Here is a 24556-nt window from a genome sequence, read left to right on the forward strand (position 1 = left end):
CCTCAGATCATCAGGCATTAGATCCCGGTGGTTGGGGACCTGTGCTGTAGAGGACACTTCTCACACACCCCTCAGAAGTGCTTAGGTGTGACTATAATGCTGATTTTCATGGGGGCGCACCAGCCTTCAGTGCAGGTTTTGCAGCCGGAGGATGCCTCTCCCCACTGCACGAGCTTGTCAATGCATCCTTAACAGGATGAATCTATTAGCTGTGCAGGGCTGGCATGTATGAGGAGGCAAGCCTGGGTGACCCCTCTTAACTTCAAAGCCAGCAAAACACAGTGGATGGATGTGAGGGGCAGAATGTTGGGTCCACAACAGAAACCAAGTGGGAAGGAGTGGCCGTTACTGCTAATGGGATCACGTTAACTGAATCATGGGCTCCTGATTCACAATATAACTATTTTATTAGATAATAAAGAATGCTTTTACTCCCAAGAAATGGATTCCTAGGAAATTCCCATGAAGAGCCCTCTTGAGCATGCTGCCCTGTACCACATTATCTCCCCAGTGAGATGGAAACATGAATTAACGGTGCAGGGAGAACGTGCACCACTCGGGATCATGGGGGGACAGTGTGTGTCTGAAGGGTGGCAGAGCAGTGGGCACAGCATGCTCTCCAGAGCGCCCCAGAGGGACAGGGAAACACACACCAGTCACTTTGGTCTCCTAGTGCAGGGGTCCACGCACTTTTTCTGCAACAGGCCAGATGTTTTAGCCTTGGCGGCCCATCGGTCTGTCGCATATTCTTTTTATTTTTTAATGATGACCACAGTAAGTTTACTGAACATCCATCATCTTATATGGATACAAAATTAAAGAAACAGAAAAAAATTTTTTTCTCCTTGTGATGAGAACTCTTAGATTTCCTCTCTTAACAACTTTTATATGTAACATACAGGAGTGTTAATATATTTATCACGTTGTGCATGACATCCCTAGTACTTATTTTTATCTTATAACTGGAAGTTTGTACCTTTTGACCAACTTCATTCTATTCCCTCTCCCCTCACCCCCTGCCTCTGGTAGCCACAAATCTGATCTCTTTTTCTTATGAGTTTGTTTGTTTGTCTTTGAAGAGTAATTGACCTACAACCCTTGTTCCTATGTTAGTTCCTGTAACACAACATAGTGATTCGATATTCCTTGTTGTTGATTACTGTTGCTGCTGCTGCCTTTTCTTCTCCTCTTTTTCTTCTTCATCCTCTTCCTCTTTCTCTTCTTTTACAACTCTTAAAAAATGCAAATACCATTCTTAGCTTATGGGCTGTACAAAATCAGGCCACGGGCTGGGTATGGCCAGTGGGAGGTAGTTTGCCCGTCCTTGTCGTAGAGGTTGGAGAGCCAGTCGGTTCATGGGCCTCACAGATGGGGGACACGGTACCGAAGGGACCCTGGGTGGAAGTCAGTCGCTCAGGCAGTGCATTGCTGAGTGCCTTCTGTATGCCAGGCACTGTTGTAGGACATGTGGGATATGCCAGTGGGCAAAGTAAACAAGGACCCCTGCCCTTGTGCAGTCACATTGCAGTGGGGAGAGAGAGACAATGAAAAAACATAATAAGTAAGTAGGAGGGTGATAAGTGCTAAGAAATAAATATAAATAGAACAGTAGGAACTGCTGGAGGAAGGTGGTAGGGGAAGAGAGATTAGATTTTTGTTTCAAAATCTAGCTTGACCAATTCTTGGCTGTGTGACTTTGGGTCATTTTGTTAACCTCTCTGAGTCTCACCTGTCTTTTCTATAAAATGAGGATAGTCTTTAAGGGCAGTTGCGAGAATTAGATGAGCCTATGAGCCTATGAAGCACAGGGCCACAGCAGGAGACATTCAACCAAAAGTTCCAGATATTGTCATCATCATATTATAAGCAGTATTGGCAGTCACAGGGGTGGTGGTATTAGTAGTACCTACAACACCTGAGGTAAGCTTCCAGATCATCCACCCATTTATGTCAAGGCTGCCAAAACAATCATGGTTATGGACCCTCCGAGAGAGGTGAGCTCCCTTAAGGTCACACAGTGGGTCTTAGAGCACCTTCTACTCCTAACCTAGGGCACATTAAACCACTTCACTCTTACACTAATGACTTCTCTTTAGCGTTATCCCCTACCAAGAAGGACCCCTGGAAGGCATACACCCCAATGCCTTCACCTGAGTGCTAATCCTGGCCCTGACATATACCAGATAATAGGACCTTGGGCAAGTAACTTAATTTCTCTGTGCTTCAGTTTCTTCATCTGTTAAAGGGGGATAATAATAAAACTAATAGCATGTGATTAGCATGAGGTTTAAGTGTGTTGATATTTGTAACACACTTAAAGCCGTGCCTAGAGCGTGGTAAGTGCATTATAAGTGTTTGTTAAGTGTTATAGAGAAAATAAATAAGAGAGATACCAGGAGTGAGTAGTCAGTGAGGGCTTCTCTAAGGAAATGGCACTTGAGCTGAAAATTGAAGGCTAAGATACCAACTGTGAAAAGACAGAGGGTATAACATCCCAGGCAGAAGGAACAGCACATGCAAAGACCCTAGGTAAAAATTTGCTCAGGGTATTGAAAAATAAGCCTGTTCATATTTGGGGATGGCTGGACAATGAGATGGAGAGGAAAGCCAGGGTCAAATCAGGGAGAGCTTCATTACAGCTAATCTTTATTAATATTACCATACGGAGCTGTCAGGGTTGTAAGCAGACTGCTACAGAGGAGTTGAACCGCTATATACAGTGATGAAAGTAGGGAGATCAGATGCTCTCTACTGCAGTAGCCCAGGCAAGGGGTGCTAGTGACTTGCACTATGGTAAAAGTAGTAGGAGATGGTAAGAAAGGGATGAATTTGTGGAAATTTTTGAGGGTAGAGCCACAGGCCTTACTGATCAATGAGATGTGCAGGCAGCATGAAAAAAGGATGACTCCCCAGTGTTTGGTCTGATCAATTGAGTGGATAGAGGTGCCAATAACTGGTTGGGGAAGACTGGGGAAGGAACAGGTTTGGGAGAGGCAATCAGGAGTCTAGTTCTGAGCATGTTGAGATGCCCATGAGACAACCAAGTGGAGATGCTGGCAGAGTTGGCAATTGAATATTCAGGTGTGAAGTCAGGGGAAAACTCAGGCCTGGGGATGAAATGGTGGCATCATCAGCATACAGAAGGAGGTAAAGTTTCCTGCAGGATGAAAACATGTGGGAAGTGAGTGCACATAGAGAGGATGGCCAAGGGCCAATGACGAAGCCCTTGGCCAACACTGAGGCCAGGAGAGGAGACTCAGCCAAGGAGACAGGGGACAGCAGCCACGAGGTAGGAGGAAGCCCGAGAGACTGTGGTGACGCAGAGGCCTAGAGGACACAATGATTCAGTGATCTTCTCTGAGGCTGAATAAGGTGAGGCCCGAGAACTGACTATTAGATTTAGCTGGACAGAGGTGACTTGTGACCATGGAGGAGTGGCCTCAGTGGAGCAGTGGAGACAGAGCCCAGCTGGAGTGGGTTGAGGGATGATGAGGGGGGAGAAGTGAGAACCATGAGTGTTGTCAACTCTTTTGAGAAAGGTTGCATGAACAGGCACATGGAAATGGGGCAGAGACTGAGGGGGGGGTGGAATTGTAGGGTGGGGAATGTTTTCAGAGAGTCAATGTCAAGGCATTCTTATGGTGAGAATGAAGTTGACTGTTTGGGAGACAGAGGGCACTGAGTGGGCAAGAGGGACATGTCTAAGGTCTACAGAGAGGGCTTGACCTTAGGAGCAGGGAAGTTTCTACTGCGATAGGAGGGAAAGCAGAGTATGTGAGAACAGATGCCAGTAAGCCAGAGAATTTGGGAGTGGGAATATGAGGCAGTTCCTTGATTTCATCTGTTTTCTTTATGAAATATGAGGCAGAGTTAAGGGCTGAGAGTTAGGAGGGGGAGAGAGAGTGTTGGAACTTTAAGTAGAGAAGGGAAGGTGTGAAATAATCAGATGGGGAGTGAGACAGTGAATTTCCTGGGGAAAATGTTGTAGCACTGTCCACGGTGCTGACCGCTCACTGGAAATTTGGACTCATATGCATAGGCTGAGCTAGAGCTGTTTACTTGATCTTCTCTAAACACATTTACACGGTGCAGAATCTGAGAAGGGGGGTACTTGGGTTAAACTGGGATTGGAGTAAGGGAGGAGAGAAAGAAGGAGAGAGAGCCAAGGCAGTTAGGCAGGTTTGTGAGAGAGGGATTAAACTGCTGGACAGTGGCCTCTAAGAAGAATAAGCGTGGAAATAAAGACACTGGGACATGGTTGACAGCAACAAAGTGGCAGGGTCAGTGGAGTCAGTGCAGGGCCCTGTGGGGGGGGTGTCAAAGAATTGTTAGTGCATTTATGCCAGAGTGAATGAGCAGGAGGGATGGGAGGTGATGGTCAGTAATGGAAATAGAAAATAGAAATTTTGTAGTTGGTTCAGTGATTGGTGATGATGTCTGACCTTAGGACTGGGTGCCTGAGGTGGGAGGAGGAAAAAGATTGGGTCAAGGAGGTCAAGGAACTCAGAGGTCATGACTATGGACAGACCATTGCCATTGATGTTCAAGTCCCCCCACATGAAGACAGGGAGGCAGGTCTGAAGTCATTGGTGAATGGCAGGGCGCAGGGTGACTGGGAATTTGGCAGACGATAGCAGTGGGATGATATGCTTCAAAAGAGCTGACAGTTTTGAACGAGGAAGGCAGTGACAGGGTTTGGAAGTGGCAGTGAGGATCTAAAAGGCACCTTCCCACTTCTCTGAGCTGCAAAAAATTAGCCTCTACCACTAGAAAGTCCTGTTTGAGTGCCCTAGGGACTTCTGGGTTTCCATTAGAATAAGAAGGTAAAGGAACTATCCAAAGCTCAGCCCTGGGTGAGGGATTGAGGTGAGTTTGCTTTCGATATTCTCTGAGTTTCACAAGGACTGGCAGACAGATGGGTTAGAGAATCAGGAAGGGATATTAGGTGACATAAGAGGAGGAACAGGCTAGTATGGTCTCTCCATCACTTGCTTCTCCTTCCAATCCTTTTGCAATTTTTTTTATTACCTGACCTTTAAGACTTGAGGGTCATCCTTTCCAACTTCATTCGTTCATGCACTGTTGCCTGCTCTCATTTAAATGATGAGGGCCTCAGCTGTGCTGGGGACACAGAAATGGTCATATTTGGATCCTGCCCAAAGTAGTGAATCCCTGACATTTTGTGCAGATACACAAGTAGGCTGGCATTTGTCAGGAGGTGCAAGTGCTATTTTCCTGGCAATGGTTAAAATAATGCAATTAGCAAATTGTTGAATTCAAAAAATTCAGAGCAGGTTCAAGGTTATCATGATAGTGTCACTCTTCTTCAATTGCATACCAGGATGCATTCTTGAGTGGGGGAAATCGGGGTGATGTTAGGGTCAGCGGGCTGGGATATATGGGAGGGCCCCCCAGTATTATCTCAAACCCGGAAGGCAGTAATAATCTGGGGAAACCTGCCAGGGTTCAGATCCCAGGTCCAGGACTTATTAGTCACTTGACCTGGTCCAAATTGCTTAACCTCTCTAAGCCTCTGCTTCCTTATCTGTAACATGGGAATAGTAACACTCCTAATGATAGAACTGTCATGAGAATTAAGTAAGGTGCAATGCCTATAAAACTCTTACAATGAGGTTAGTCCTGTACATAGGAAGGTTTCAAAACACAGTAGGTTTAATTATTGTTAGTAACATGCTGCAGTTCTGGATCAAGCGCATCACCATGGGAAAGATGTTGAAAACCACTGGTGTGATGGCAGGGGCAGTGCACAAACAGGTGACCATAATGCAGATGGCTGAGTGGAATGACAGTGCTGAGGGCAGGGGTCTATGGAAGTAGGATGAGTGGACTGTCAGGAATCATGGCTCTCAGATCCCGCCTGAGTCTAATTTCCTAGTCAAGAGTTACAGATGTAGAAAATAAACTTATGGTTACCAGGGGGTGGGGGGGGGAGGATAAATTGGAAGATTGGGATTGACATATACACATTACTATAGGTAACTAATAAGGACCTGCTGTGTAGCACAGGGAACTCTACTCAATACTCTGTAATGGCCTGTATGGGAAAAGAATCCAAAAAAGAATGGATACATATATATGTATAACTGATTCACTTTGCTGTACAGCTGAAACTAACACATTGTAAATCAACTCTACTCCAATAAAATTAAAATATTAAAAAAAAAGCAGTGATTTCCCTGACCCTTACAAATGGGAACAGCCAGGCTAATATCAAGGGCTTGAGAAGACTGGGGGAGATGAGAATAAGACTGACTATTGGGTTATTGTGAGCATTAAATGAGTCAATACTGATAAAGCAGTTAGGACAGTGCCAGGCACAGAGTAAGGGCTATCTATAAGTCTTTCTGTTTTTATTTTTCTCTTTTGTCGTTTGTAAGAGTTTAGAATTTTCGAGCTTCATCCCAGATCCTGGGAATACCACAGTGACTTGTAAATCCAAGTGCCATCCCCATTTTAATAATAATAATAATAATAATAATAATAATAATAATAATAATAACAACACAGTAATAATAGTAAAACATTTAGAATTGACTGTGTCTCAGAATTAAGAAGCAAGTACTCACATTGCAGTAGGATCTTTGCTTTAATAAATAATGGATACATTGCAGGGATTCTTGACCTGTGGTTTATGGACTGCCTGAAAATTTATGCAAACATTTGCAAAAACATACATTTGTATGTTTTTCTAGGTTGAAGGTCTATAGATCATCAGATTTTTTTAAGAGATCCATGTCCCCAAAATAGATTAGGAAACATTGAGCTCTCCCAATTAAAATAGAATTTCATTGGCAAAAAAAAAAAAAAAAAATCAATTTAAATAAATTTGCCACTAGTCCAACTCTTGAGTGAGTGAGGAGATATCCAATCAGGTAATTCCCCCCCACTGTGGGCCTGACTCTGCTCTGTGGTTGATACCGTAGGTAATGAAACCGCATTAAATATGGTTTCTGTTCTCGAAGATGGCATCAGACAGCATCCTGGCAGGAAATAGATGGCACATTCAAATTAGGTAGTTTGAAGAAAGGCTAGTAAAGGGGTTATTTACAAAAGTGTGGGCAGGATGTTGTGAACGACAAGAGATAGTGTGGTACCCTGGTCTAGACATGGTGGAACACGTGACAACAAACGATCCCCACCACCGCCCCCGCCTCTGGCTTGAGGCGGGACTCATTAAGGAACCTGAAAATAAAGCTGGGAGGGAGGGTCTCCTAAAAGCTGTGACTTTCCTTTCAGTGGAGGAACTAGGCCACATTGTCGGAAGCTAAGGGGAGATTGCTGGGGCAGTAAATACCCCAACCTCTCGCCTCCCTTCCTCAATCCCTGCAGCAGCCCCCGTTTCTGAACCCAACCACAAGTGGGCGGTCACGGGAGCTCACTGATATGGTCCATTGTCTCCCGGGGCACACAGCTGGTCAGAGAAGAGAAGGTCCATCTGGAGGGGAAGTGGAAGATGTCCAGCCCAGGGACCTTGTCGGGAAAAGGGGATGGGCTGAGTGGATCATGTGAGATTAACACATGAGATAATCAGAAATGCAGACACAATGCATAATTAAATTCTCAGCAGGAAGAGTAGATAGTGTTTCCACAGTTAGGGTTAGAACATGAAGTCATCACATTTTAGGAAATGTGAATCTTATATCTAAAAACTTGTGATCCCAGAAACTGAGTGGCCGTGTCAGTTTCCCCTGACAGCAGCAAAGAGTTGATCCCAATTTGAGTGTTTAGTAAGTGTTTGTCAAATTGAATTGATTCCTATCACTTAAAAAAAACCCTTTTCTTTTGAACTAATTGCAGATTTATAAGAAGTAAAACTAGCACAGAGAGATCCCCCAGCCTCCCCTGTGGTGACAGTATGTTATCAAAACCAGATCCCTAACACTCTGTAAGATATAAGGGTCACATTTGGTGAGAGTGTTTATTCAGATGCACCCACTTTGTAGACCAAAGGCTGGTAAACACCTCTCCTGGCCACTCCCTTGGCAGCCCTGTGAGGCTCTTGGAAGAATTTGTGATGCCAGCATATAGTTTCCAGCCCCTTAACAAGCTGTGTTTCCTTGCTCAAATGTCTTAACTTCTTTGAACTCTGGTTTCCTCATTTGAAAAATTGGGAAAATGACATCTTCCTCATGAAGTTGTCATGAGAATAAAGATAGTCAAAGCATGAAGAATGTCTGATATAGCCCGTAGCTACTGTTGTCTGCATCTCTGCAGAATAACTACTAGCAAGGGTTCCTGGAGTCAGTGGACCTGAGTTCCAACCCAGGTTTTTTTCCCTAATTAGCTCTGACTTGGGATGGTTAGTTAATCCTTCTTCATCTTAGTTTTCCCATTCTTTAAAAGAGGATTATACCTACCTCATAGGGAAGTGGTGAAGATTCAAGGAGATGAGGCACGTGTAGTGTCTGGAACACAGTAAATGCTCAATAATCTATGCTCTCATTATTGGATGGTAGGGAAGGACCACACCTTCCTTCTCTGTCTGCAGCATCTGGCAAGCACTGGCTCAGACAAGGTGCTCAGTCAATTGTTGACAAGCAGAAGGGTATATGAATGGCTGGGTCTTGAGCGGGTTGGCATTCTGGAACCCCTAATTGGGCAACACATCAGCTGAGCCTGGTGTGTTGAAGCTCGGCACCGTTCTGAGCCCTTCGTCTTGCAGCCCTATTCATCACTTCTGACTTGTGCACGCCGGCACAGCAAGTGACGCATCGCTCAGCCCCTTATCACGCCTAGGAAGCCCGCCCTCATGTAAATGCAACCCGGACCCCATTCATCAAGGGGACACCGTGTTCTCCTGGTAAACTCAGCTGTCTAATGTACAGTGAACACAAGTTCCCCAGCATACTGAGCGATGTGCCTGGTGGGACAGATGCCAGGTTTGGCCTGATGACATTCAGGAGATAAAAGTCCTGTGTGGCATAATGTGATCGTCTCTAGCACAGGTTTCCAGATGAGGGCCAGGGCAGGGACTTCACAGCCAGAGAGGCACAGTCAGCTCCCATGCACCCCTCAGGATGTGCACTTGGGAATGTCACACAAGCCCTGTGAGCCTCAGTTGCCATCTTCGCCTCTCGGGAGTGGCAATAACAGACTCCAGAGGGCTGGGGAGAAGCACAGCGTTCCGTGGGTCTCTGCACTTGCACTCTATACAGCCACTGTGGGGCTCGCCGTGTAAAGAACACCCCCACTGCATTTTTTAGGGAGACATTGAGGGAAGCTCCACTGATGCTCTGAGGAAGTATTAGATGCATGTGCCACGAAACCCTCACTGAAGTCCTTCCGAGAATCGGAGATCAAGTCCTTAGGGAAGGTTGCCCGGGGGTATAATGAAGGGACGCCATGTTTTTCCTCATTCATTCCTTCAACAAACATTCACAATTACAAACTATATGCCACATGGCAGGGCGGGGTGGTGGGGTCACAAAAAAAATAGCCCCTGCTCTTAGGGGCTCACTTTCTAACAGTAAAGAAACAAACATGAAACAAGTGTGGGGTTAAGTGCTGTGACAGAGGGAAGCGCAGGGGTGGGAGGAGGGGTCCTGAACCAGCCTGCAGGAGGTGGAGCTGGCGATGCTTTTCTAGATGCCGATTTTATATTTTGTATCTTTTTTTTTTTTTAACATCTTTATTGGAGTATAATTGCTTTACAATGGTGTGTTAGTTTCTGCTTTATAACAAAGTGAATCAGTTATACATATACATATGTTCCCATATCTCTTCCCTCTTGCATCTCCCTCCCTCCCACCCACCCTATCCCACCCCTCTAGGTGGTCACAAAGCACAGAGCTGATCTCCCTGTGCTATGAGGTTGCTTCCCACTAGCTATCTATTTTACGTTTGGTAGTGTATTTTGTATCTTTGATTTCAAGAAGTTTTGACATTTGCAATTTTTTAGCCCGATTCCAAGCAATGTTTGGATCCTGTGTTTAACTGTTTTCAGCACTGACAATCCTTTTATACCGTATGCCTGAGCTCTTAATTTTACTTCCCATTGATTTGATTGGACTGAGTTCATTCCCATAGACATACTTCGATACCGTCTCCCTCAAGAAGCGCACATCGGGGCAGGCTTTCTGAACCTTTATGGACCAAAGGTAATCTTTCCACTTCCTTCATACATGAAGGACAACATGACTCCTGTTCCTCTGTTGGATCTCAACAACTTTGTCCCTCACAAGTTGATAGATCTGGGACTGGCAGTTAGTGAACCACATGAGAAGTCTCAGGAAACCTGACACTATTTCTTTGGCAGCAAACGTTTTTCATAATTTTTTGCTCAGGTATTTCTTTTTTTTTTTTTAAATTAATTAATTAATTTATTTATTTATTTTTGGCTGTGTTGGGTCTTCGTGTCTATGTGAGGGCTTTCTCTAGTTGTGGCGAGCGGGGGCCACTCTTCATCGCGGTGCGCGGGCCTCTCACTATCACGGCCTCTCTTGCTGTGGAGCACAGGCTCCAGACGCGCAGGCTCAGTAGTTGTGGCTCACGGGCCTAGTTGCTCCGCGGCACGTGGGATCCTCCCAGACCAGGGCTCGAACCCGTGTCCCCTGCATTGGCAGGCAGATTCTCAACCACTGCGCCACCAGGGAAGCCCCGCTCAGGTATTTCTTAGACCATATTTTGTCCTTTCAAATCCAAATTTTCTCAGGTTACTAAGAGTGAGTTTCTTGGAGGAATTTTTTCTTTGTAATACAATGATCTTCTTAGGTCATTTTTTGACTCAGGAAATGTTCTCTTTTTGTACATCTTTATTTGTTGCTTCTATAGTGTATACTATACCGGTGTTTTCTTATGGAATACAAGTTATGTATGTGTTTGATGGTTGTAGTCATCTGTATTTATCATTTTCTCCGTCTTGACTTTTACCTTTTTGTCCTTTCTTTCTGTATTCTAAGAGAGGTTGTCAAGTTTGTGGTTCACATCCAGAATATTCACAGTCCCTTAGAGGCAACAGGCAGACCTGGCTCCCTCCGGCAATTTTCAGCCCAATGCTAACTCTTCCTGGTGTTGTCTTTAATTCTGCTTCTGCTTGAAGATGGTAGAGGTGTGAGATGGGGGATAGGGGCAAGTGATGGCTGGATGGTGAGAGGTTTTGTGTCCTGTTGATGATGGGGAGTCATTCAAGGCTTTTGTGCAGGGTGTGGCCCAGGCGGTTTTGTGTTTTAGGAAGCTCACTCTGACATTTGTGTAGAGGAGGACGGACTGGAAGGAAAAAGACAGAGGTAAGAACATAGCACAGGGAGGGCCCTAAACTTGCCCTACAGTTGACCAGTGTTTTGTCTGAACCGGTTGGCAGATGGAAATTAATGTAGACACAGGCAGCAACGTTTAAAACATTGAAGACTAAATAGATCATTGTGACTATAGTTGTATGTGATTTAAAAGCAGGTGATACAACACCCCCAAAGTGATAAGCTTCTCTCAGAGATGAATTAAGATTCAGTCTGGCAATTACATTAAGGTTTCTGATACATAGCTCACATGGAGAGCTGCAATTATGATGCATATCGCTATTCTGCATGGCGGGCTCACATAACACATCATGTTGGTTGAAGTTTAACAGGAGGAAAGAATGTAAAAGATGTCTCACTTTAAGGGGAAATGTCTTCCTCTGACTTCTATGATTTTTACTGGTAGCACTTAAAGAATTCTTTTTTCTGTGTTTGAAGGTGAATAATAAATAGACCCATATGTCCCTTCCTTCTTAGTTTTTCAAGCTAATACAGGTAACCTCAGTTAGAATGCATAAATCTAAAAATACTGTGTAAACCAACTTCACCTCCCCATGCAGGAAAAGAAGAGAAAATAATTCCCCTGTACTGTGAAATGTAGAGGAGAGGAGGCATGGGGTAGGAAAAATGCCTGGACCCTGGGCTTTGGTAGACCCAATTTCCAGTCCCAGCTCTATCACTCTCTAGCTGTGAGAAGTTGTTTAGGGTGTCTGAAACTCAGTTTTCTGGCCAGATATTGAGTACAGTAGGGTGTCTTGAGGATTGAACCAGATGACATGTGAAAGTATAGTGCAAAACAGGTGCTCCAGTGAAGTGAGCTCTTTTAAAATATTTTTGTATTTCTTAAAGTTGAAATACATGATTAATAGCAGAGGACATCTCAAACAGTTCTTACAAGAGCAGCTCAACTCAATAGCTAGAAAATGATTAGTCCCTTGTAATTGCATCTGTGTCCCTGTGGGGATAGCAAAACCCCTTAGGCCTTCCCAAGGAAGTCCCATTTCGAAGATACTGTATTGAAAGGAATGTTCAATGTCTTTGGAAAATGATAGATTTTTGTCATCATTTTAAAGGATGTTAAAACGGAGATGGGGCACATTCTTAAGATGTTTGCTTAATGGAGCAGCATCTATCTCTTGACCTGGAAATCATACAGAGGTCTGATTCTTCAGTGGAATCATAGACAAGGTCTTGATCCATGCCTAAGCCACTGTGTTTATAGCCAAGGTATTTCCAAGAGTGACCTGGGGGCAACTGACACTTGGTACATCAATAACTAGGGACTGGGTAGAAGCATGGCCAAGATTACATTTTGAAAGGCCCAGATCACTCCCACAGCATCTGAAGGTTGACTCCTGGAGAGGGGCAAAGGTGAGGCAGCCAGGAGCCCACCTTCATTGCCAGGTTCGAGAACATGAACAGATGTTACTGGGAGGCCAACCATATTACACACTACTGGAAAAACTTGGGAGGTAGGAATCCAGGTACGCCATGCAGTGCATTCAGTGCTGCATAGAAAACCTGGGGTATTCTCCCTGGAAGTGCGGGAATAGTATCCTTCCCTACTAGAATAGCCACAGCCCACCATGGAGGCAATAGGACACTTCTGGCTGCAATTTGGACCTCAGGAGGTCAGAGCTTTGATGGGATATCCCCCTACCCATGTCCTTTGGGTAACTGATTGCAGTTAGGGTAGAAAGAGCAACTGACTTGAAATTAAAGCTCTCACCTGGCTCGGAACCACACCTCATCATTTACCTGTGATATAGCTTTACTGACTTTGAATCTCAGTTGCCTCGGTTTAGCACAGAAGAAGCCTTTATTTTTCCCTTTTGCTTGTATGCATGTCCTCTGAGCTGGGTGATCCTCTTCTGGATGTAGAAGAAGTCATTCCACTAGAGTCGCACAGCTCTCACAGCCCGAGTCTGTCTGTCTCCTGTTTGGATGGCTCTGCTCTCTGGCCAACATCAGACAGGAAGGCTCTTCTCCATGAGTCAGGACAGTCCCAACCCCACCCCCAGACAACTGACTCCTTGGGAAAAGCAACCGTGCACGGGGCTCATAAGACCATCCAAAAGGTCGAGACTCAAGACATTCCCCTTAAAATAATGTTTTCAAAGAAATGTGGACTGTGCTAAAACTGAGAAAGCTTAGGTATTTCATCAGGTCTCTTTGGGCAGAGGGAGTTATCACTTGAGCATCAATTTAGGAGAAGATAGTTTGACACTTGCTGAACATCGTCTTTACAGATTTCTCCCAATGCAGCACAGAGACCACCAGACAACACACTGTGCGATGCAGATTATCACTGCTGAGCTGGGCTGGGGCAAGGAGGGGAGGGGGAAAGAACAGCTGTTACTTAGTGCCCAAGATGCATGCTCTGTCATTCCACTAATCCATCAGGGAACATCATATTCGTCAAAAGCTCCAAAATATATAAATACATTCAGCAAACCCCTAGATGATGGCTTGTGAAGAGTTTCCCAACTGGGTTGCAAAGAATAGGTTGGAAGGTGCATGTAAGAACATTTTAGAATGGAGAACACGTGGAATTTCTTGCCCCAGGGTGTGATCACTTTGCAAACAAGAATGGGTTCAAGAAAGGTTTAGACAGCATTTCCAAGAGGGTATTCCTCATAATAACAACAGTCCAAGGTGATGCTTTTAAAAAGATATATTGGGGATATACCGGGTATCATGGGCATCCTTTGGAGTTATACAATTCCTATTTACATATAAAAGTCTCTGAGATCTGTAGTAAAGATACCTGTTTAATTTTGTTTCATTCCGAGTTTCCCAAACTTATTGATTCTGAAAACTCTTTGATGTCCCTAATCACACTCCCTCCCTCTTTGGGGGCACACACTTGGGAAGCCCTGGAGAGTTTCCATCACAGTTTTCCTCCGTGTCATCCTTGTGGCCATCCTCGGAGGTGGAATCTGGAGCTGAATGGAGAATGAGGTTGATCTGATGTGTTCTTTCTGATGTGTTTCTAGTCTCACATTCTCTAAACATAGATGAGTTTGGGTAGGAGAAATTCACGAGCAGCTAAACTTCTAGGAACATCAAAGAAAATCATCTGAAGGGGGAAGATGAAAGCAGATATTACAGGGTCATATGGGCAGCCCGTGGCACTGTCTTATCCTACCCTGAGAGCAGAGCCATAGAGGAGCGCCCATGATCACGTGTGGAGCAATAAGATTTGGCTTTTTGACAAATGGACGTGTTAATCTGGTGGAGCATATGTCGTTTTTTTTTTTGATAGCTGAAGTCAGTTTATAAAAGAAATATGTTGTGTGAGTCTCTTCCTGTCCGGAGCCCCTCCATTTTAGGAATCTGGCTTAAACCCTAATCTCTAAAATCATATAACCCCAAACCAAGTCATATTTCTGCTCTTTGCCTTGAGAACCCTGTGAATGCAGGCGTATGCGTGGGAGATTTACATCTCTATCTTAGAACATTAATATGGGTAAGTCATTGCTTATCTTGGTCTTAAGAAGATTCAAAGGTTTTAGATCCAGGAAGACAGAGTAAGGGTCGCTGTCATTCTTAATGAGCAGTTTCTTCAGAGCTTATCAAATAGAGTGAGGCTGATTATGCCTATCAGCCAAGCTTCCCTGAAATGATTTGGGTGGATAATAGTGCTCTAGTAATTAAAAATATATATCACTCTTCGTCATCAAGCCCCAATAGGATCTTGGATTCCTACCGAAAATAGACAGATCTCCCCCTTGAGTCTTGCTGTGTTTGTAGCTGGCACTAAAGGGACATTGTGGGAAGAGGACAGACTTTGGAATTAGGCAGAATTAGTGCCACAACTTAATAGCTGTGTCTTAACGAAAGTTACTTAGCCTTTCTGAACTTCAAGATCCACAACTGTAAAATGGAACAATGGTGCTTGTCTCAAGGGAATTATATGGACTAAGTAAGATGACAATTAGTACCTTGCTTTGTCAGTGAGAGGCATGAGACTCAATATATAATTTTTATTTTTGTTGCTATTGTTATTATTATTTGGTCCAAAGGCAAAAAACACAGGTTTTGGGGGTGAAAGGGACTTGAGCTGGACTTGTAACTCTATTGTTTAACCAGCTGTGTGACTTTGGGAAAATCACTTTGCCTCTCTGAGCTTTAGTTTGTGCATCTGTAAAACATGGTGACTCTTAACTGCCCTGCAGGCTTGTTGGGAGAATTGGATGGGAAAACTTAGGGAACCCCATGAGCACAGTCCTGGCAGGGAGCAGGGGGTTGACGAATGACTGCTCTTCTTACTCTGCACTTGGAGGAGGAGGAGTTGTGGGTGGATAGAGTCAGGGTAGCTGGGTTTAATGTCAGATACGGACTGTGGAGATTGAGTAGCAGAATACATGTCAGGTCACTGTAGAGATAGCTGAAGTCAGTTTATAAATGATATGGCTATAAAAATGTAGGACTGTTTGATACTCTATCATAATCATAGCCTGCTACCTCTAGATTATATTGGAGGTTGAAGATGCATTTATTCAACAAATGCTTATTGAGAACCAACAATGTGCAGGGATTTGGGCTAAGTACTGGGGGTGCATTGATTTATTCTGAAGAAGGAATCATTGATGAGGGCTAGCTCTCTAATCAGGGGCAAGGGGAGATTCATCTTCCTCTGGTCCTAGCCTCAATAGGGCTCAGGAACCCAGTGAAATGAAATCACTTAGGCAAGAGCTGGGGTCCTTTGCAGATATCAAATTACTGACATCCCAAACGTAGTATACTTGTTCTTTTTTCTGTTTCATTGTACATGCTGTTTCTCTGCTTGCCTAGAAAGTTACCACCATCCCCAGCCTCCCAACCTGCATTGCTCTTATACATCCTCCTGGACAAAGCTCAGGGGTCACCTCATCCATGAAGCCTTCTTGGACCACAGTCTAGGTCAGGTGTCCCTCCTCTGGAACCTGAATTCCCTCCCTGTGTTCCCTTCTGACTTCTTTAGCACCCACCTCTCAGTGTCCTCTGGCTGGGAACCTCTTCCTCCTAGACCATAAGCTCTTGATGGCAAAGACTGTACCTAACCCAGGGATTGTAATGTGTTAGGGGCAATACTGATATGATTTGAATGTGTGTGGCATAGCATACTTGCAAATCACAAAGAGATGTAATAATGGTAGCTGTTATTGCAACTACGGCAATATTCACATAAAGCTTTGTAGTTTACAAAACACTGCCTCAGTCTTTCTTCACTGAGTTCTCACCCAGCACCATGAGACAGACAACTTCAGAGCATAATCTGCTTTCCTGTCCCCTGCCCTGCAAATGAGGAATCAAGGAAGGACTGACTGTGTGGGCTGTGCCATGTCAAGCCTAGAATTGCAATCCAGGTCTGTGTGGTTCCACATCCTTTTGTTGTCTCTATTGCCACTTTATTTGTTTGTTAATTTTCTTGCTTAACAGAAGTTCTTAGGAAAGAACACACACACAGGACATATGCACGTGGAAACGCAAAATCCAGTGACCAGTGCAACGAATGATGGACTCTCCAATAAAGAGTCTCCTAGCTGGCAGCAACTCTCCTTCCTCTAAATTACTTATCTTTGTCTAATTTCCTGAGACCTGACATCTCTCCACAGGGACCAGAGTCTAACATAATAATACAATAGGGTATGGGTTGTGAATATTGCAAACACCCAAAATGGCAGATAGCAGATTTCTTCCAAGACTCTGTGCTTGAAGGGAGGACAGAGTGCTATGTGACAAGGGACAGGGACAGATAGAAAAGGAAACCAGCTTTGCTCTCCCCACAGTGCTGCCTGGCAGGGTCCTTTTCTGTGTTAGACCACCTGTCTGGCCCTTGTCCAGCAAATGGGGACCCCATGCAGCCACTGGGCCAGTGCTTGGGGAGGAGCATCCTTCCTGGGTCAGACTCACCTGAGGTAGGTGCACTGTCCAGGTGCCCTGAGGCAGCACGGCTGGGGTGTGCTGAGATCAAGGCTGAGTGAAGCCAGGAAGACATGGGAACCTCTGTCTGAACCTCAACGCTGAATGACAAATTCACCTTGTGGGGCATTGGAAGATATGTCAACACCTTCTCCTGGATCCTGGTGGGCCCTGGAAGCACATGAACACTTGCTCTGAATGGCTTTCTCCTTGAACCATTCAATCCCTGGACTACCCTCTCTTCTCACCCAGGTCAGTACAGCCATCCGAGGTCCTCTCTGCTCCTGGTTCATCCAGGACTTGTAGAAAAGGTAGAGGAATGTGCAAAACTAGAAAAATAGATGCGCCTCTTTCTGGTTCTGAGTTGCTTTGTTGTGATGGCTCCAAATCACAGTCCATTTTGAGAGGCTGTGTTGGCATTTCTCATGTCTTCTCTCCCAGACATGGAAAGAGCACTAAGAACAAAAAAGATCCAGGTCCTACCCCAGCTCCATCATTTACTATCAGTATGATATCGGGCAAGTTAATTACTTTTCTGCACTTGGGTTTTCTCTTTATACAATATGAATCATCATGTCTTGTCTGGCAGCATGGTTGCTAAGGATTAAGGATGCACCCACATGGTAGGTGCTCAGTGTGTGGGCACTTTCTAGGTAGAAGCTGGAGAGAGCATGTCACGGTAGAGCAGACTCTTGGGAGGTAGAGGACCACGGCCAGGGGTCAAGTCTCAGCTCAGTTCTTTCTTTCCTTCTTTCTTTCTTTCTTTCTTTCTTTCTTTCTTTCTTTCTTTCTTTCTTTCTTTCTTTCTTTCTTTCTTTCTTTCTTTCTTTCTTTCTTTCTTTCTTTCTTTCTTTCTTTCTTTCTTTCTTTCTTTCTTTCTTTCTTTCTTTCTTTCTTTCTTTCTTTCTTTCTTTCTTTCTTTCTTTCTTTCTTTCTTTCTTTCTTTCTTTCTTTCTTTCTTTCTTTCTTTCTTTCTTTCTTTCTTTCTTTCTTTCTTTCTTTCTTTCTTTCTTTCCTTTCTTTCCTTCCTTCCTTCCTTCCTTCCTTCCTTCCTTCCTTCCTTCCTTCCTTCCTTCCTTCTTTCTTTCTTTCTTTCTTTCCTTCCTCCCTCCCTTCTCTTTCTTTCTTTCTTTCTTCCTTCCTTCCTTCCTTCCTTCCTTCCTTCCTTCCTTCCTTCCTTCCTTCCTTCCTTCCTTCTTCTTTCTTTCTTTCTTTCTTTCTTTCTTTCTTTCTTTCTTTCTTTCTTTCTTTCTTTCTTTCTTTCTTTCTGTCTTTCCTCCCTCCCTCCCTCCCTCCATCCCTCCCTTCCTTCCTTCCTTTCCTCATTTATTGGTTTACATTTTTATTAGAGTATAATTGCTTTACCTTGTTGTGTTAGTTGCTGCTGTATAACAAAGTGAATCAGCTATACATATACATATATCCCCATATCCCCTCCCTCTTGCGTCTCCCTCCCACCCTCCCTATCCCACCCCTCTAGGTGGTCAGAAAACACCAAGATGATCTCTCTGTGTTATGCAGCTGCTTCCACTAGCTGTCTATTTTACATTTGGTGGTATATAAATGTCAATGCCACTCTCTCACTTCGTCCCAGCTTACCTTTCCCCCTCCCCGTTTCCTCAAGTCCATTCTTTACATCTGCGTCTTTATTCCTGTCCTGCCCCAAGGTTTTTCAGAACTTTTTTTTTTTTTTTTTTTTAGATTCCACATATATAAAAATCCTTACATTCCTGGGATAAACCCCACTTGATCATGGTGTATGATCCTTTTAATGTGCTGTTGGATTCTGTTTGCTAATATTTTGTTGAGGATTTTTGCATCTATGTTCATCAGTGATATTGGCCTGTAGTTTTCTTTTTTTATATCATCTTTGTCTGGTTTTGCTATCAGGGTGATGGTGGCCTCCTAGAATGAGTTTGGGAGTGTTTCTCCCTCTGCTGTGTTCTGGAAGAGTTTGAGAAGGATAGGTGTTAGCTCTTCTCTAAATGTTTGAGAGAATTCGCCTGCGAATCCATCTGGTCCTGGGCTTTTGTTTGTTGGAAGATTTTTAATCACAGTTTCAATTTCAGTGCTTGTGATTGGTCTGTTTCTATTTTCTATTTCTTCCTGGTTCAGTCTTGGAAGGTTGTGCTTTTCTAAGAATTTGTCCATTTCTTCGAGGTTGTCCATTTTATAGGCATATAGTTGCTTGTAGTAATCTCTCATGATCCTTTGTACTTCTGCAGTGTCAGTTGTTACTTCTCCTTTTTCATTTCTAATTCTGTTGATTTGAATCTTCTCCCTTTTTTTCTTGATGAGTCTGGCTAATGGTTTATCAATTTTGTTTATCTTCTCAAAGAACCAGCTTTTAGTTTTATTGATCTTTGCTATCGTTTCCTTCATTTCTTTTTCATTTATTTCTGCTCTGATATTTATGATTTCATTCCTTCTGCTAACTTTGTGGATTTTTTGTTCTTCTTTCTCTAATTGCCTTAGGTGTAAGGTTAGGTTGTTTATTTGAGATTTTTCTTGTTTCTTGAGGTGGGATTGTATTGCTATAAGCTTCCCTCTTAGAACTGTTTTTGTTGCATCCCATAGGTTTTGGGCTGTCATGATTTCATTGTCATTTGTTTCTAGGTGTTTTTTGATTTCCTCTTTGATTTCTTCAGTGATCTCTTTATTTAGTAGCATATTGTTTAGCTTCCATGTGTTTGTATTTTTTACAGATTTTTTTCCTGTAATTGATATCTAGTCTCATAGCATTGTGGTTGGAAAAGATAACTTGATACGATTTCAATTTTCTTAAATTTACTGAGGCTTGATTTGTGACCAAGATATGAGCTATCCTGCAGAATGTTCCATGAGCACTTGAGAAGAAAGTGTATTCTGTTGTTTTTGGATGGAATGTCCTAGAAATATCAGTTAAGTCCACCTTGTTTCCTTATTTTTTTTCAGTTTGGTTGATCTGTCCATTGGTGAAAGTGAGGTGTTAAAGTCCCTTTCTATTATTGTGTAACTGTAGATTTCCCCTTTTGTGGCTGTTAGCATTTGCCTTATGTATTGAGGTGCTTCTATGTTGGGTGCATAAATATTTACAATTGTTATATCTTCTTCTTGGATTGATCCCTTGATCATTATGTAGTGTCCTTCTTTGTCTCTTGTAATAGTCTCTATTTTAAAGTCTCTTTTGTCTGATATGAGAATTGCTACTCTAGCTTTCTTTTGGTTTCCATTTGCATGGGATATCTTTTTCCATCCCCTCACTTTCAGTCTGTATGCGTCCCTAGGTCTATAGTGGGCCTCTTGTAGACAGCATATATACAGGTCTTGTTTTTGTATGCATTCAGCCAGTCTATGTCTTTTGGTTGGAGCATTTAATCCATTTACATTTAAGGTAATTATCGATATGTATGTTCCTATTCCCATTTTCTTAAGTGTTTTGGGTTTGTTATTGTAGGTCTTTTCCTTCTCTTGTGTTTCCTGCCTAGAAAAGTTCCTTTAGCATTTGTTGTTAAGCTGGTTTGGTGGTGCTGAATTCTCTTAGCTTTTGTTTGTCTGTAAAGCTTTTAATTTCTCCGTCGAATCTGAATGAGATCTTTGCTTGGTAGAGTAATCTTGGTTGTAGGTTTTTCCCTTTCATCACTTTAAATATGTTCTGCCACTCCCTTCTGGCTTGCAGAGTTTTTGCTGAAAGATCAGCTGTTAACCTTATGGGGATTCCCTTGTATGTTAATTGTTGTTTTTCCCTTGCTGCTTTTAATATTTTTTCTTTGTATTTAATTTTTGATAGTTTGATTAATATGTGTCTTGGCATGTTTCTCCTTGGATTTATCCTGTTTGGGACTCTCTGCACTTCCTGGACTTGATTGACTATTTCCTTTCCCATATTAGGAAAGTTTTCAACTATAATCTCTTCAAATATTTTCTGTCCCTTTCTTTTTCTCTTCTTCTTCTGGGACGCCTATAATTCGAATGTTGGTGCGTTTAATGTTGCCCCAGAGGTCTCTGAGGCTGTCCTCAATTCTTTTCATTCTTTTTTCTTTATTCTGCTCTGTGGTAGTTATTTCCACTGTTTTATCTTCCAGGTCACTTATCCATTCTTCTGCCTCAGTTATTCTGCTACTGATTACTTCTAGAGAATTTTTTATTTCATTTACTGTGTTGTTCATCATTGTTTGTTTGCTCTTTAGTTCTTCTAGGTCCTTGTTAAATGTTTCTTGTATTTTCTCCATTCTATTTCTAAGATTTTGGATCATCTTTACTATCATTACTCTGAATTCTCTTTCAGGTAGACTGCCTATTTCCTCTTCATTTGTTTGGTCTGATAGCTTTTTACCTTGCTCCTTCATCTGCTGTGTGTTTCTCTGTCTTCTCATTTTGCTTAACTTACTGTGTTTGGGGTCTCCTTTTCACAGGCTGCAGGTTCATAGTTCCCATTGTTTTTGGTGTCTGCCCCCAGTGGCTAAGGTTGGGTCAGTGGGTTATGTAGGCTTCCTGGTGGAGGGGACTAGTGCCTGTGTTCTGGTGGCTGAGGTTAGATCTTGTCTTTCTGGTGGGCAGGACCGCATCTGGTGGTGTGTTTTGGGGTGTCTGTGACCTTATTATGATTTTAGGTAGCCTCTCTGCTAATGGGTGAGGTTGTGTTCCTGTCTTGCTAGTTGTTTGGCATGGGGTGTCCAGCACTGGAGCTTGCTCGTCATTGAGTGGAGTTGGGTCTTAGCCTTGAGACGTAGATCTCTGGGAGAGCTCTCGCCGATTGATATTATGTAGGGTCAGGTGGTCTCTGGTGGTCCAGTGTCCTGAACTCGGCTATCCCACCTCAGAGGCTTAGGCCTGACACACGGCTGGAGCACCAAGACCCAGTCAGCCACACAGCCAGTTACGTGGGGAGTTTTTTGCCTTTTAGGAAGTCTGAAGTCTTCTACCAGCATTCAGTAGGTGTTCCGTAGGAGTTATTCCACATGTAGATGTGTTTTTGATGTATCTGTGGGAAGGAAGGTGATCTCCACGTCTTACTCCTCCGACATCTTGAAGGTCCTCTCTCAGATCAGTTCTGACCACCCAACAACCCAGGCAAAGTACTAAACACATCTCAGAATCTCACAGGAGCAATGTTGTTTTTCTATTCATAAAACTGAAATAATATCATTTGCTCTTCCTTTCTCCAGAGGTTTTTGTGAAGTCCATGTGACTTCTTCCAACTCATGAGCAGGCTTTCTGCCTCTGCAGTGAGAATGGCTGAGTCTGTGAGCTGAGGGTGGGGACCAAGAGGTGGAGGGGTGGGGATGAAGAGAAGAAGGGGCTGGCCTCTGCTTCCTGCCTGCCTGCAGGTTACCAGCATTGCAGGCTGACCCACCTGGTTCAGTGGTTTGTATCCCTGTACTGTACAATGCAATCACCTTGGGTGCTTTAAAAACTACTCATGCCTGGGTCTCACCCCCTCCCAGAGATGCTGATGTGAGTGGTCTGGGCTGTAGCCTGGGCATCTGGATCTTTCAAAACTCCCTACACGATCCTCTTTTAAATTAATTAATTAATTAATTAATTTTTGGCTGTGTTGGGTCTTCGTTGCTGCGCGCAGGCTTTCTCTAGTCACGGTGAGCAGGGACTACTCTTTGTTGCAGTGCACAGGCTTCTCATTGCAGTGGTTTCTCTTTGTTGTGGAGTACGGGCTCTAGGTGCACGGGCTTCAGTAGTTGTGGCATGAGGGCTCAGTAGTTGTGGCTCGCAGGCTCTAGAGCACAGGCTCAGTAGTTGTGGTGCATGGGCCTAGTTGCTCCGTGGCATGTGGGATCTTCCTGAACCAGGGCTCGAACCCGTGTTCCCTGCACTGCAGGCGGATTCTTAACCACTGTGCCACCACGGAAGTCCCTCCCCATGTGATTCTAATTTACAGCAAGGGATGAAAACGTCTACTTTCCAGGGAAGCAGATCTAAAGAAATATAAGTGGCAGCCCATATTTAACTGGCTGTGACTCCGTCTGCATGTATTGAGTGCCTGCTTTTAAGGCGAGTTCATTACTCTGTGTAATAGCAACCACTCAAATTCTTATTGGATTAGATTGAGTTGAATGTACTCTTGACTCATGTTTAAGTGTAGGTACAGGAACCACACTCTCGTCCTGTACCCAATGATTGTCCCAGATGATCACCGTTATGTCATGACTGGTCTGTCCACTGGCCACTTCCTTCCTTTGGCTCTGTATCTGAAAGTCATTACAGATGAAGATCATTCCTTCATCTCCGGCTGTGGACAGACTATTTACTGAGTACATACAAAAGTTCTTAAACCTTTAGGTGTATCAAAATCACCCGTGGGGCTTGTTAAAACACATGCTAGGCATGATCCCTGGGTTTTTGATTCAGTGAATTTGAAGTAGGGTCAAGAATCTGCATTTCTAACAAGTTCCCAGGAGATGCTGTTGCTGCTGGTCCAGGGACCACACTTTGAGGACCCCTGGTCTAGGCAGCCTAGGTTCTTTTATTATTTATCTCTAATCTCTCAAAACTACATGAGTAGGCACGACCACCTCCATTTCAGAGAGCTTAGATAGTTAAGCAACTTGTTAAGAGGAACATCCTTTTAAGTGGCAGGGTCAGGATTGGAACTCAGGGCTGCCTAACTCCCAAATCTGCCTCTCTCTGCTTACCACTGTGCCTCCTGATAGGCAGTCATTGGCTTTCTGCAGTGATCTCAACCATGTCCCAGGCACCATGGAAGTGATAGGAGACCCGTCCCTAACTCACTTCAAACCTTTCTGTGGTCTCCATCAAGGAAGTAAACTCAGAGATACCACTCAGGTATGCAGCAAAGCAGTAGCAGTAGGAGACGGCCAGTGACCCAGGGTCCTATGGCTCCTTTCCACAGAACATCTCCAGGGTTGGGGAGGGCTGTGGGCTGCAGGGGTCCAGAAAGGCTCTTGGAGGAGGAGGTAAAGTGGGTCCTGAAGGACATGGGGTTCTAGGTTCTGGCCCTGCTTCAACTGCGGCTTTTATCACAGGGTGAACCTCAGAGGATGTGAGGTCTCTGCTCCAGTTTTAATGCCCGGTCCTTGAACTATGTCCCCAATCCCGCCTCATGCCTTCTGGGTGAAGTCCCGGTGCTGGCGTCCCTCCTGGTCCTGTGCAGGCTTTCTCTGCCTTGTGCTTTGACCAGGTGGGCCCTGTTTGCCATCAGCAGAACTGGACTGTGCCAGGGACCCTACTGGATCTCCCCTGGGGAAGGCACAGCAGGAGTGGCAGGGACAAGCTCATCATAAGGGCTTCTTTAGAGGAAGCATGGCTGATGTTGGGTCTTCCAGAAGTCACTATGGTTGAGTTTCTGGGAAGCTGCTTGTCTTAGGAGAATAATGGCAGTAATAACATGTGGGAGAACTGCTGGCCTGTCCAGCACAGGAAACAGCTGCTAACAGAAT

The 24556-nt window shown here is 44.0% G+C and overlaps 1 protein-coding gene and 1 long non-coding RNA gene across 2 annotated transcripts in view; both read left to right on the forward strand.

Annotated features, from left to right (window-relative positions):
• The window catches only part of CLSTN2 (calsyntenin 2), a 641924-nt gene that overhangs the window by 188720 nt on the left and 428648 nt on the right, over positions 1-24556 (forward strand). The window lies entirely within an intron of this gene.
• Positions 5956-16861, forward strand: LOC309660563. Its single transcript, XR_014263468.1, has 2 exons — positions 5956-10304; positions 10626-16861. It is a non-coding gene; the product is annotated as an uncharacterized lncRNA (long non-coding RNA).

The sequence above is a fragment of the Balaenoptera physalus genome (assembly GCF_965194825.1).
Source record: "Balaenoptera physalus genome assembly, chromosome: 4".
NCBI classification, from domain to species: domain Eukaryota; kingdom Metazoa; phylum Chordata; class Mammalia; order Artiodactyla; family Balaenopteridae; genus Balaenoptera; species Balaenoptera physalus.